This window comes from Polypterus senegalus, chromosome 9 (assembly GCF_016835505.1).
Source record: "Polypterus senegalus isolate Bchr_013 chromosome 9, ASM1683550v1, whole genome shotgun sequence".
Taxonomy (NCBI): domain Eukaryota; kingdom Metazoa; phylum Chordata; class Cladistia; order Polypteriformes; family Polypteridae; genus Polypterus; species Polypterus senegalus.
This window is the reverse complement of record NC_053162.1, coordinates 1,509,404-1,522,263: the sequence shown is the minus strand read 5'-3', so window position 1 is coordinate 1,522,263 and position 12,860 is coordinate 1,509,404.

Sequence of the window (12,860 nt, the reverse complement as noted above, 5' to 3'; positions counted from 1 at the left end):
AAAAAAATCAATTCAGCGGACCGAGTCTCAAGAAAGTCCATGAAAATACAGCGGTACCTCGGAGTACGTCCTTAATCCCTTCCAGATCTGTTGACGTATACCAAACCAATTTTTCCCATAAGAAATACACTGTGTGCACAATTATTAGGCAAGTTGTATTTTTGAGGATTCATTTTAATATGGAACAAACACAGTGCTATCAGTCAATCCAAAATGTTAATAAACCTGAAACCTGAATGTTTCACAACGGAAATGTGAGTGTGAACATCATCAGGGGAATACATATGTGCGCACAATTATTAGGCAACTATTAGTGTGCAGATTTATTATGCAACTAAAGGAAAAATGAAAATTTTCCCATCTCACTTGTTTCTTTTCATCTGTTAGAGTGAGAATAATAAACAAACACCTCAAAATGTACAAATAAACATCTCTGACATTTCAAAACAAATCAATCAATCAATCAATGACCAATATAGCCACCCTTCTTTCCAATAACAGTCATAAGCCTTTCTTTCCATTCATGGAGTCTGTCAGTTTCTTGATCTGTTGACGGACGATCAGCTTTTTGTGGAGCAGTGACTACAGCCTCCCAGACACTCTTCAGAGAGGTGGATTGTTTTTCTCCCCCGTAAATCTAGCGTTTAAGAAGTGCCCACAAGTTCTCGATAGGGTTTAGGTCAGATGAGGAAGGGGGCCATGTCATTATTCCTTCATCTTTAAGGCCTTTACTGGCTGGCCACGCAGTGGAGAACTTCGATGCAAGTGATGGAGCATTGGCCTGCATAAAAATCATGGTCTTGTTCCTGTATCACTGTTTGAAGAAAGTGTCTTCAAAAAACTGGCAGTAGGTTTGGGAGTTGATTTTGAGTTCATCTTCAATGCTAAAAGGTCCAACTAGCTCATCTTTAAAAATACCAGCTCAAACGTTGGAGTGGAGCTCTGTGCCCATTACTGATCCACAGGTCCATCCATCTGGTCCATCAAGAGTCACTCTCATCACATCGGTCCATAAAACCTTTGACAAAAATCTGTCTTCAGATATTTCTTGGCCCAGTTTTGACGTTTCAACTTATGTTTCTTGTTCAGTGGTGGTTGGGTTTCAGCCCTCCTTACCTTGGCCATGTCTTTGAGCACTGAACACCTTGTACTTCTGGGCACTCCAGGTAGGTTGCAGCTCTGGAATATGAAAGTACTGGAGGATAATGGGTTCCTGGTAGCTTCACGTTTGATTCTTCTCAAATCTTTGGCAGCTAATTTGCGTCTTTTGTTCTCAACACGTTTATGGCGACCCTGTTGACTATTTGCAACAAAATGTTTGATGGTTCTGTGATCACACACCAATATCTTAGCAATTCCAAAAGTGCTGCATCCCTCTGAAAGACTTTTTACAATTTTTGACTTTTCAGAGTCAGTTAAATCTCTTTTTTGGCCCGTTTTGCCTGCCTAATAATTCTGCACACCTTGATATAGGGTGTTGATCTCCTTAGGCCACACCCTCCCTCATTACACAAATACACATCACCTGACGTGCTGAAATCCAATAAGCATTCAAGTTAATACAGCTTGGAGTTGGAATATACGTATAAAAATGATGATATGGTCAAAATACTCACTTGACTAATAATTGTGCACACAGTGTAAAGAGAAAATGATTAATCCGTTCCCATGAAAGCAAATCCTATTGTTACTGGCATATTATACTTTGATGGGGTTTTATAAAATAATTGAAACACTGCTTAATACTAAAAACATAAATACCAAAGCAAGTAGATGAAATAAATGAATGAATGTAACCTCACTTTACCTTTTAATAACGTCTTTGTTTTTCACAATCGTAGATATCGTCGTTCTCAGCATACAGCCAAGTCCCGGATACGCGTGCCACCCTCATACTTTTCACCTCCATGGTGATCCTAACCATTTTCTTTGTTGCTCGGCTCTTCTCATTAACTTTCTTAGAACTCACGGTTAATGAATTAACTAAAAATGTGTGCAAAAAAACACAAAACCGCGTGAAAATGATAGTTACAGCACGGGTTGTTCACTGAATGGTAGCAACTGGCGTAGTGACGCGCGTGGCCAGTCGTGGCTTTGTCTCGAGAGGTGAACCAGGGTAGCCTACGCGGTGTCGTGACTCATTTTGACCCATACGAGGTCCAGCACGCGAGTCGTATTCCAAGCAAAATGTTCCGCGTCCAAAGAGGACGTACGCCAAGTTGGAGTTATTGAAAGCGGACGTATACCGAGGTACCACTGTAACAGGGAATAGTTAATGAGCTGCAAAAACTGGTCACTGATCAAGAAAAGAGTTAGAATGAAAACCTGCGGCCACAGTAGCTGTCCAGACTGGAGCTGGAGACCCCCGGACTATAGTGGCCATTGTGAGGTACATAAAACAGGGAAATGAAATGAATTTAATAATAGAAGAGTGAAGTCTCAGAATCTGGTGTAGTAGCTGAGCCACTGATGGCCCATAATAAGTGCTGGAGCCCTGAACGCTGAAGGCTTTGTCACTACTGAGGTGATGCAGCCTGACACCACAAAAACACGTCATGTTCTCATTCATCTTCTTTCAGGCGGCTCCAGATAGGTGTAGCCGCAGCAGATCATCTTCTTCCACCTCTTCCTGTCCTCGTCATTGTGCTCTGTCACACGCGTCACCTGCATGTCCCCTCTCATCACCTCCTCTTAGGCCTTCCTCTTCTCCTCTTGCCTGGCAGCTCTATCCTTAGCACCCTTCTCTCATTATACCCCTCATCTCTCCTCTGCACAGGTCCAAACCGACGCCATCTCCCCTCTAATGTCCTCCTTGCTAATCCTGTTCATCCTCGTCACACCCAATGTAAGTCTTCGCATCTTCAACTCTGCCACCTCCAGCTCTGCCTCCTGCTTTCTGGTCTCGTTCTCATTCTTCTTCATACCAACTAGCAAAAATGGTTAAAAAGGAAAAGGTTTCAAGACTCTGTTAATAAATACAGTACATTGAACACGAGAGAGAACCACAAGAGCTGTTGATGCCCCTTTGGATTGACTAACTAATCTTTAAAGCCTACTGCGCATTGGGGCAGATCTGGCATCAGGGTGTTTCGGGGGCCTGACACAGCGTCTAAATGAAGTGATGGAGTGTGAGGAACGCCACGCTGCATCAAGTGACCCGGGGTCCACGCACTGCTTTGTTTAAACAGTTCTGATCGACGCTCCACTAAGGAGCCACGTCACCCAGGGGCCTACAGAGGTCTTCTTATCCCGTGGTTAATCAAATTTGCCCTTCGGTGATCCTCAAGACTTCTGGGGAAATATTCTCTGACAACAGCAAAGGCCGTAGGTCTTTATTATTTTATCTGGCGAGACCACAGCCTCGGGGGGGGTCCTTGATAAGCAACTGTCAGACACTGCGGCCGTGTGTCCCATCAGCTTCACAGCGAGCATCGTGGGCTCATTATGGGGAGAGCGTGGCCTGCCTTCAAACGTGTCTTTATTAATGAAAGCACACATTAGGACTGAAGCACAATGAGAATGTCAAGCCATACGCGTAATTAACTCTAGAAACCCAATCAGAACGCTGTAGTCAATATAGAAACACAGAAAATAAATGTCAACTGAAACAAGCATCTCATTTACAAGGATGACTCTGAAGCCTTTTGAAGGTAAGTAGGTGTGCAGTGGCCACAAGCAAATACCAATAAAAGGATGTCATTTTGAAATGAATTCTGGGATTTTAACTCTTTCAGGGCGGATGTCGACTTTTGTCAAAAGGAGGGGTTGACGGTGGTAATCAACTGTAAACGGTGACAAAATCCGCCGTTCTGCTTTAGTTGGAGCTTCACTGATTTGACCGAGATTCCCTGCGCTTGCGTGATTAACGAGGCACAAGTCAAGTCACGTTGGGGAGCCTGCACTGGTACAGCACGTTGGCACACCCACCACACGACGAAACAACTCGGGATCCCGGTGGGCAACCCCCCAGGCACACACGCGGTCCAGTCTCGCACTCTGGAGATGACCCTCTATCTGCCGCAGCCAGGTGTTACGTGGGCGACCCCTTGGCCTGGTCCAGCCACTCAGGTCCCCAACAATGAGGGTTTTATGAGCTGGATTACCCTCAGAGAAAAGCACCACATGGCCGTAGTGCCCTAACTGACGCTCCCTAACAATGCAGGTCATGTGTCTCATTTGGGACTCCATGAGCAACACAAATGGCGCTTTTCCACTGCATAGTACGGCACGACACGGTTCAGTTCAGCTCACTTTTGGGGGCTTTTCCACTGGTAACAGTATCTGGTACCTGGTCCTTTTTTTAGTACCACCTCAGCCGAGGTTCCAAGCGTGCCGAACCGTTACCAAAACGTGACGTGTAAACTCTGCTGGTCACTGATTGGCCGGAGAAAATCGTAATTACTGCATCACTGGCTATTCTTTTCTTTAAAGGTACACACACGCGGAAGTTTGTGTTCCGTCTCTCCATCGCTGGACGCAGTTTATTGCATAAGTGGATGAATGTTTCTTCAGACATTCGAAAGTTCTCCAGCCACTGAGTGTTTGTAAAACCGGGAACAATCACATCCCACCACTCTGAGGCACGGTTAAATGTCCAAACAGATGGTCTGTTGCGGCGACTTTTTTGCAAAATGCTGAAGATCTGTAATATACAGAATCAGCATTTTAATGTTACACTGGCAGTTAAGTTCATTTTATGCTTTGCAACAGTGATACAAGTTAGCTAGTGATGTGCTTTTTTTAGATGCTTACCTAAAGTGGTGTCGTTGTCTGCGTGTTGTTGTAAAAGTTCCACGGTGTCACGGCAGTAAAGGCGGCGCAACTATAACGACACGTGAATAATCCCGCCCACTCTAAAGCGGTACTAAACTGCAGTCGAAACGCAAACCGAGCCGAACTGAGCCGAACCAAGGTGAGCTGTACTGAACCGTGCTGTGCCGTACTATGCAGTGGAAAAGCGGTCCCCAAGAACTCTCTGAAGTGACACAGGAGTTCTCAGGTCACTGGATAGCATCCCTGTCTCACAAACAGGGGGCACCAGGGGCCTCATGTATAAACGGTGTGTACGCACAGAAATGTTGCGTAAGAACTTTTCCACGTTCAAATCGCGATGTATAAAACCTACACTTGGCGTAAATCCAAGCACTTTTCCACGGTACCTCATGGCTTGTCATACGCAAGTTCTCTGCTCGGTTTTGCAAACTGGCGGCACCCAGCATCAAAGCAATGGTACTGTTCCTGTGTGGTTACTCGTTATTTTATAAATACACAGAAACTAACCGCATATTGTTTATTAGTGTAACGCATCTGATTGTAATGAACTCGTAACAATATAATGGTGCAGGGAACAGCCATAGTATTCAAATACCAGAACTGCTTTAGCGTTGTTACTCTCACTTCTTCTTCTTCTCCTTCTTCTTCTTCTTCTTTCAGCTGCTCCCGTTAGGAGTTGCCACAGCGGATCATCTTTTTCCATATTCCTCTCACTGCAGCACTCGGAGTATTTATATCACTGTATCTGAGTGTGAATCACAGCAGCAGCTGATCGGAAAGAGAATTATTGGTATACAGCTTTAAGCACACGCTGTCTCAGCCACTGCAAAACGTTTCAAAGCCTTTCCTGTACGGACCTCGCGGTTCACAAACAGTTTCATCCCAAGAACTCTAAACGCACTCAATCACTGCTCCTTGTAGAACTGTGAGGACTTATAAGTACAATCACCTCACTGTAAACTTGCACTACAGTTATAATATCTCACAACCTGAGCCACTTTATAAAGCGCGTATTTACATATGATGACGAGATCATTTTTAAGGTGAAATGAAGCAAAATATGTTTGTTAAATTATACACATAAAACTTGAACTTCATTTAAATAATCTATAATCTTCACTGGGACTGAAGTGAAGGATAGAATAATTAAACATGTACTACGAAGATATTTCAATGTTCTTTAAACGTTTTGAAGAATCGGCGCTAAGCTTACAGATGGCTTAACTTCTATTACAGAGCTGATTGTGTGGCGATCGGTTACTTGGGGAAAGAAAAGCACGGACTGCGGTGACGGCTACGCCAATAGATATTGAATATAAAACAGAAAGAGAAAATAACAACACAGCTAAAAACGCAGCGACAAATTTTGACAATAAATTATTTCATCGAAGTGAAACACATGTTTAATAAAGTACTTTAACTCCTATCATCATGAAAATGACATCACGTATACATCTCAGTATTTGAGTTATTCAGAGAGCTGTAATATCACGAATGTCATGGACTCTGTGACCAGTTGGAGGAAGAGAGCCGGTTTAAGAAGCAAGTAGTGATTCACACACACAGAGCACATACGAGTAGAAGATCAAATACAAAACAAAGCATTTAACGTGCGACTTTAATTACGATGTGATTTGAGAAACTGGTTAATTAAACGATTTTAAGATGAAGTTTATGATGTTCTACTAAATGACAAAATAAACTACATGATTAAAGTGGAAATGTCGAGATTGAAGTTGACATTTCGTGCTTTTTCCCCACTGTGTCCCCATTTTTTTTTCTCTGTACCCTAATAAACTTTCATATGACACTCAGACGGTGGGCTACAACTCTTCTTTTCACGGCGACTTTGATATGTGACTTCTTTTTTATTTCCGGCACTGTGCGATTTTGTGAACGTGAGCTTTCAAGTTTCTCCAACACGCTATGTCACTCGATCAACTTCATTTTGTTGATTATTCCACGGTTTATTTGAACAAATTGTATGTTTTTCCTTTGCCTCCACTTGGTATTCGCTGAAATTCTTATATTTTCCCCGTGCTTTTCCCATTGCCTTTTCACAGAAGGCTGCGCTTAAGGGCGATTTATATTGATTTGCATATTCAAATAGGCGTAATTCTGGGAGGATTTGGGGCGTTACAAAATGCGCGCACGAAGCGTTAGTTTTCACGCTGATCGGGATTTATGTAGCTGAAGAACGTGGAAGTTGGAGTTCGCACAGATTCCTGCATCTGGATTTTTCTATGCGTAAGCACATTTCGGCTTTTGTGCTAACGCCATGTTATAGTGCGAGTTCTACGCACGGCGTTATACATGAGGCCCCAGGACTCTAAAGACTTGGAGCTTCGTCCTTTTGGAGATTTCAGGAGCGCCACACACCCCTTTATGACCTCATGACCCCCCCATGCTCTCCCAGTCCGACTGCTGACTTCATAGGAAGAGTCACCAGAGTCACATGAATGGCACTGCCAAGGTAAGTAAACCTCTTGATGACGAGGTCGTCACTCTCTCTGCAGACAGACACACTGCTGATGGCCGTGCCCAAGAGGTCATTAAAGGCCTGGCTCTTAGTTTTTATCAGGACCCTCACAAGCCCAGACCCTCAAACTCCCCACCCAGTCTCTTGAGCGCCCAATCAGAGCCTCTATTGAAGATCACAGCATCGTCAGCAAAGTCAAGATCTGTGAATCTCTCTTCACCAACAGATGCCCCCCCAGCCGCTGGACCCCCCGACCCTGCCCAGCACCCAGTCCATACATAGTAGGAGCAGAACACACCACTGACGGACCCCAGAGTCAGCTGAGATGGTCTGCCTCCGCTCTGCCCAGTACTCCCAGTACCAGTGGACAGGCTGGCCATGATATCCAGCAATCTCGATCAACTGAGTGAAATGCTCCTTACGAAAATCGACAAAGGCTGCAAAGAAACTCTGCCGATATTCACATTTGTGCCCCATGAGAACCCTCAGTGCCAGGATGCGGTCGATGATAGACTTCTTAGGCGTAAAACCAGACTGCTCCGGTCGCTGGTAGGTGAGGAGGTGACCATGGATCCTATTGAGGACGACCCTAGTGAGGACCTCACCTGGCACCGAGAGCAGAGTTATCCCCCTGTAGTCGACCCAATCCAGGCGATCACCCTTCCATTTCCAGATAGGGATGACAAGTCCTGTTTTCCAGTCAGTTGGGATGACACCAGTCTCCCAAATGGAAGCAAAGATTGCTGGAAATGCCAGGAGGACAGCCTTACCACCAGCCTGGAGAAGTTCACCTCGGATACCACAGATCCCTGCAGCCTTTCCCCCCTCAGCTGGTTCACCACCTGTGCCATCTCAGTGAGACTGGGGGGTTCACAGCTAATCGGAGGATCACCCTCAAGAACTGTGGACCCCGAGAGATCCAACGTCCCAGCTGGCGGATCAGTTCTGAAGAACTGGTCAGAGTAGCCAGCCCAGCGGGTCCCAACTGCAGTGTCATCCGTAAGGACTGTCCTATCAGCTGACCTGACTGTGACTCTCCAAGGATCAGATTGAGATGTGCGTAATGCTTCGATTCCTCTGTAACTAGGACGTGGGTGGCTGGACCACAGATGGCGTGTCACCTGCTCACAGATTCCTCTAACAAACGTCTCCTTATCTGCCCTCAGAGCTGTCCTGCAGCAGGGCAAAGTAGGCGACCACCTAAGACCCCCACTGCCAAAGGGCCCCAAATATAACTTAGAGGCGCTCATTTCAGAAGAAGGTGGTGGAATTATCAGTCTGGTTACACGCGAGAAGAGAGGAAACTGTGACGACAGGCGGCATCGACGGTGACAGGGGGGCCCCAGTGGGTGGGCAGATCATGCTCCTCGCCTGCCAAGGGGTCTGCACAACACATCGCTCAACAGCAGAAGCTGAGTGGTGTAACAAGGCGCTATATGAGCGCCGACCCGACACAGACAGACATGGAGATTCTTCATTTTCTTCACCTGTGGGGCACGTCATCCCTGCGTCCCACAAGCACAAAAGGCAACACACAAAATCAACTCTCTGTCTTTTAAATTCTCCCGACTCCGACTCCTCGAGTGGTGGCTGCTGACTCCTTTTATAAGACCCCCCGAAGTGCTCCAGGTGCTCGATTGCCCACTTCCAGCTGTGGCGAAAACACTGTCCATAAGGGCTCAGCAGATCCTGGTGCAGCACCTCCTGGTGGTGCCCGCAGATCTCAACAGGGCTGCACCAAACTCCTAGTCCTATGAAGCCGTGCGGGAGTCTGAGCAGGTCTGCCATCTAGCGTCCCGGGGAGGTATTGGGTAGCCCATGCTTGCTCCCCAGGAACATATACTGATGGGGCGTCCCGGCTGGGCATGGATCAACCCATTGCACAAAGTGGCACGACTGTGGGTGGTTTGCTGTAATTAAAACCTACCGTGTCTCCGTCGACTTATTCACCGCTAGTCTGGCCATCTAGCTTAGCGTTAATATCAGTGGAGCACAAAGCCATCGACCCCCTCGATTATTCAGACTTAATCAAAGACGCTGCCAACATGAAAGTACGCCAGGTGTGTTTATTTATTTCACACTTCAAAAAGAACGTCAAGGCTGACCGATAAAACCTGACATATCAGGCACACAATAACCAAAAGGGTGAAAGAAACAGAAACACAGAAGAGCTGAAGAGATTCATGCTAAATAGTACCCGGATAGCCAACATCTCACACGGGGGTCAAAGGTCAGGCAGTCAAAGTGTGTTTTTAAATAAGACCGCAGGTGAAGGAGCCCACCTAACGTGCAACGGCAACATCGTTCTGAAATCGTAACTGACAAAGCTCGATCACCTCGTGTCTTAGGAACAAATAAAAGTGTCTGGTCTGCCGACCTGAGAGGGTGAGATGGCACATAAGGGGGCAGCAGTTCCGACAGATAAAATGGGGCCCAACCACTACAGGATTTAGTAACAAATGCAAGAATCTTAAAATGGATTTGAAAACGAACTGGAAGCCAGCGAAGGGAAACCAAAATCGGCGCAGTGCTGTAACGATGACGTGCACTGAATTCACTTGACTCGAGCCTTCCTAATTGTCAGACTCCTTCTCTGTCCGTTTATCATTCGTTTGCTCAGATGTCGATGCGCTTGCCGTTTCCTGAGCAGCTCATCTTTTCTCCACCCTAGCAGCCCGCTGCTTCTCTTCTTTCTTTTCGCGCTAAAACTGATTCAGTCTGTGTTTGTGTGGCACTCAAGTGTTGAATCTGCCTCAAGAATGATTCAAGATATGAAGAGGAAGGGAAAGTGACGGCGAAGGTGGTAGGAATGAGCCCGGCGCCCGTACACATGCGCCACACGCCCGACCTGCTGGCCGCTGCCCAAGAGTTGTTTCAGCAATGAAATAAAATAAAAAGAGGAATCACCTTGGAGGTCAATCATCACCCCGAAAGCGGAGAGTAGACGTTACGTAGTACAGTATATGTGTACCAATACGTCAAACGGTGTGCGAGATTTAAAATCCCGGACAGACATTGGACAGCCACGCTAGCGTATTTTAGAAGAAGATGCGACTCGTTTCCAGAGGCTTCCCTTACAAAACAAAGACACTGCGAGTGATTCAATACTCGCAGGAATGACCGATTTCACTTTTTGATTTTCAATCAATTTGCAGAACACGTTTTCCCTTTGTTGTTATGGCTTATTGATGTCAAACGTATCATTTTATTCTAAATGGACAACACGTTCAAGCCTGTAGAAAGTGAAGGGCCCTGAATGCTTTGTGAATACACTGTGTGTGTGTGTGTGTGTGTGTGTGTGCGCGTCCTCCGCGTGGGCTTGGCACATTCTTGTTGTGTTCCACTTGGCTTCGTCTTCCTGCAGAGTGAAGACTTTCTCATGGATTGATGTCCTGATAGGTTGTGTGGCCTGTAGGGGGCGTATCACCACCCCAAACCCCACACACACAGTCCTGGGTTCAACTCCAGTCTTTTCATTAACAACAATATGAACCTCTTTGCAGGTTTCCTTCCCTCAGCGTCACAGCAGCTCCCACACAACCCAGTACAGCCTGATAAAGCCATCACTTTGCTCCTTCCGTTCTCCTCCACTTCTCCCAGTCGAGTGTTGTCCGTCTCCTGTCCCAACTCCGACTCTCTGGGCCAAGTGGAGGGCTCTTCTTAACACTTGAGCTCAATCAGGTGAGCACTTCCAGGCCAGGCAGAACCACCCTGGCATCAGTCAGTCCTCCAGGCAGCCCCCGTGGAACCTGACAGGGCAGCCCAATGGGACCAGAACACCCAAGCTACCCTGTGGGCATCCATACTGGAACCTGCCAGATGGGATGCTGCCACCCAATGAATGAGGGGGACACTCTGCCCATAGCAGGCTGTCACCCACTGTCCTGTCTTTCCAGTCTCCCAAGCCCATCCATGGCGTCCCTGAGTGGCTACTAGGACACCATCTCTGGTACAGCAGCTGCTGCAGTGTCCTTCCATGTCCGTGTTTTGGCCCAGAAGGCCAGCATCGCAGCTCCCTCACTGACCTTTCATTATCATGGCCTCCTGACCAGGCACTGGAGCAGTTGATTTGTAGGTTGCTAGTAGATGAACACGGACACAGCCATTCAACCTGGGCCAGTCCGTGTGACACTCCTTCTAACTGGCATCTACGTTTGCTCCAAAATGATGAGAAATTCCCATCCAAATGCCAAATAGTAAAGCCTGCGATGTGCTACACTAAAGTGACAGAAACATAGGGCATGGGACATACTTTAAGGGCATTTTAGGATGGCAGTTCCTAGTTTTTAACCTTTCCCAAGAGAAAGTACATAAACTGATGCGACGGCAGACAAGCTGGCATTTTAAAACCGTTCTATAACACTTCACGTCCCTTGATCATAGCCTCACTGACCATTCGCTTTGTGTTCTTTCACAGGGCGTCAAAGACACAATTCAAGGAAATGCAGAAGCAGCTCTGCTCAGCTCAGCCTGTGAATGCGCATCTTTCCAGGCCTTAATGACCAACTCACTTTTTAATCTCTCCCTTCATCTTCTCTAATGGCAGCTTTTTAATACCAACCCTCACCTTCTCCTTTCATCTGCCCTGACTTTGTTCTTCCTCCCATATGCCTCCCTACTTTTTCCTTTTCAGATGCACACCTGATGAAGGCTTTAGAAACCAAAACGCTGGGTCTTTTACCTTCTTTTTTTATTTGTGTAGATGCATGCGTATGCAGCCCTACACAAACTCCACAATGTCAAATTTGTACTTGAATTTAAAATTGAATGGCTATGAACCCAGGGTGCCATCTGTGTGATTTCTGCATGTTCTCCCTGTACCTACTCCAGGTATTTCACAGATGTGTATGGACGGCCGACTTATCTGAAGTTATCATGACTTACAAACCTGAGTGCACATTAAGATCTCCAATTGCCGGTCTGCTTAGGATTCCAAGGGTTAATAAAATAACAGGAGGAGGTCGAGTTTTTAGATACAGGGGACCCCTAAACTGTGCGGTGGTCTGCCTGCTACTATAAGAGATGCCCCTTTGGTCTCAGTTTTTAAAGACTCACCACTTGAGTTTAGCACACCCTGACTAGAGCTGCTGATTAACTGTGCAGACTGTCATTAGCACTAAAACATCAGTAACATGACAGTTAGAATTTGTTACTAACCCTCACCTATTCTGTTTCTCTTCTCGGTACTCAAATGTGCCACTCGGTGCCAAGGCCCACCTGCCAAGTCGTTTTGCCTGCCTAAGGTAAAGTCATCTCTGATGGAGGATCACAGGAATCATCGGGTAGAGGGGTCCTTTCATCGGATTGGCTGGCCCAGTGCTGACTCAGCTGTGGGATGGCCAATATGGGGGAGGCAGCTTGATGGTCTCCGGGACTCTGAACAAATCCAAATCCTATTATGGGATATCATCTCCTGTTGAATTCTGCTCTGTTCTTGTAATATTTCTATTGCACTATTCTATTGTACTGAGGATGACTTGTGTTCTGTTCTGTGTATTGTTCTTGTATTCACACCTTCACGCCCAGCCTACCTGGAAAGGGGTCTCTGTTTGAACTGCCTTTAATGAGGCTCCTTCCATTTTTTTTTGGGAGTTGTTCCTTGTCTTCT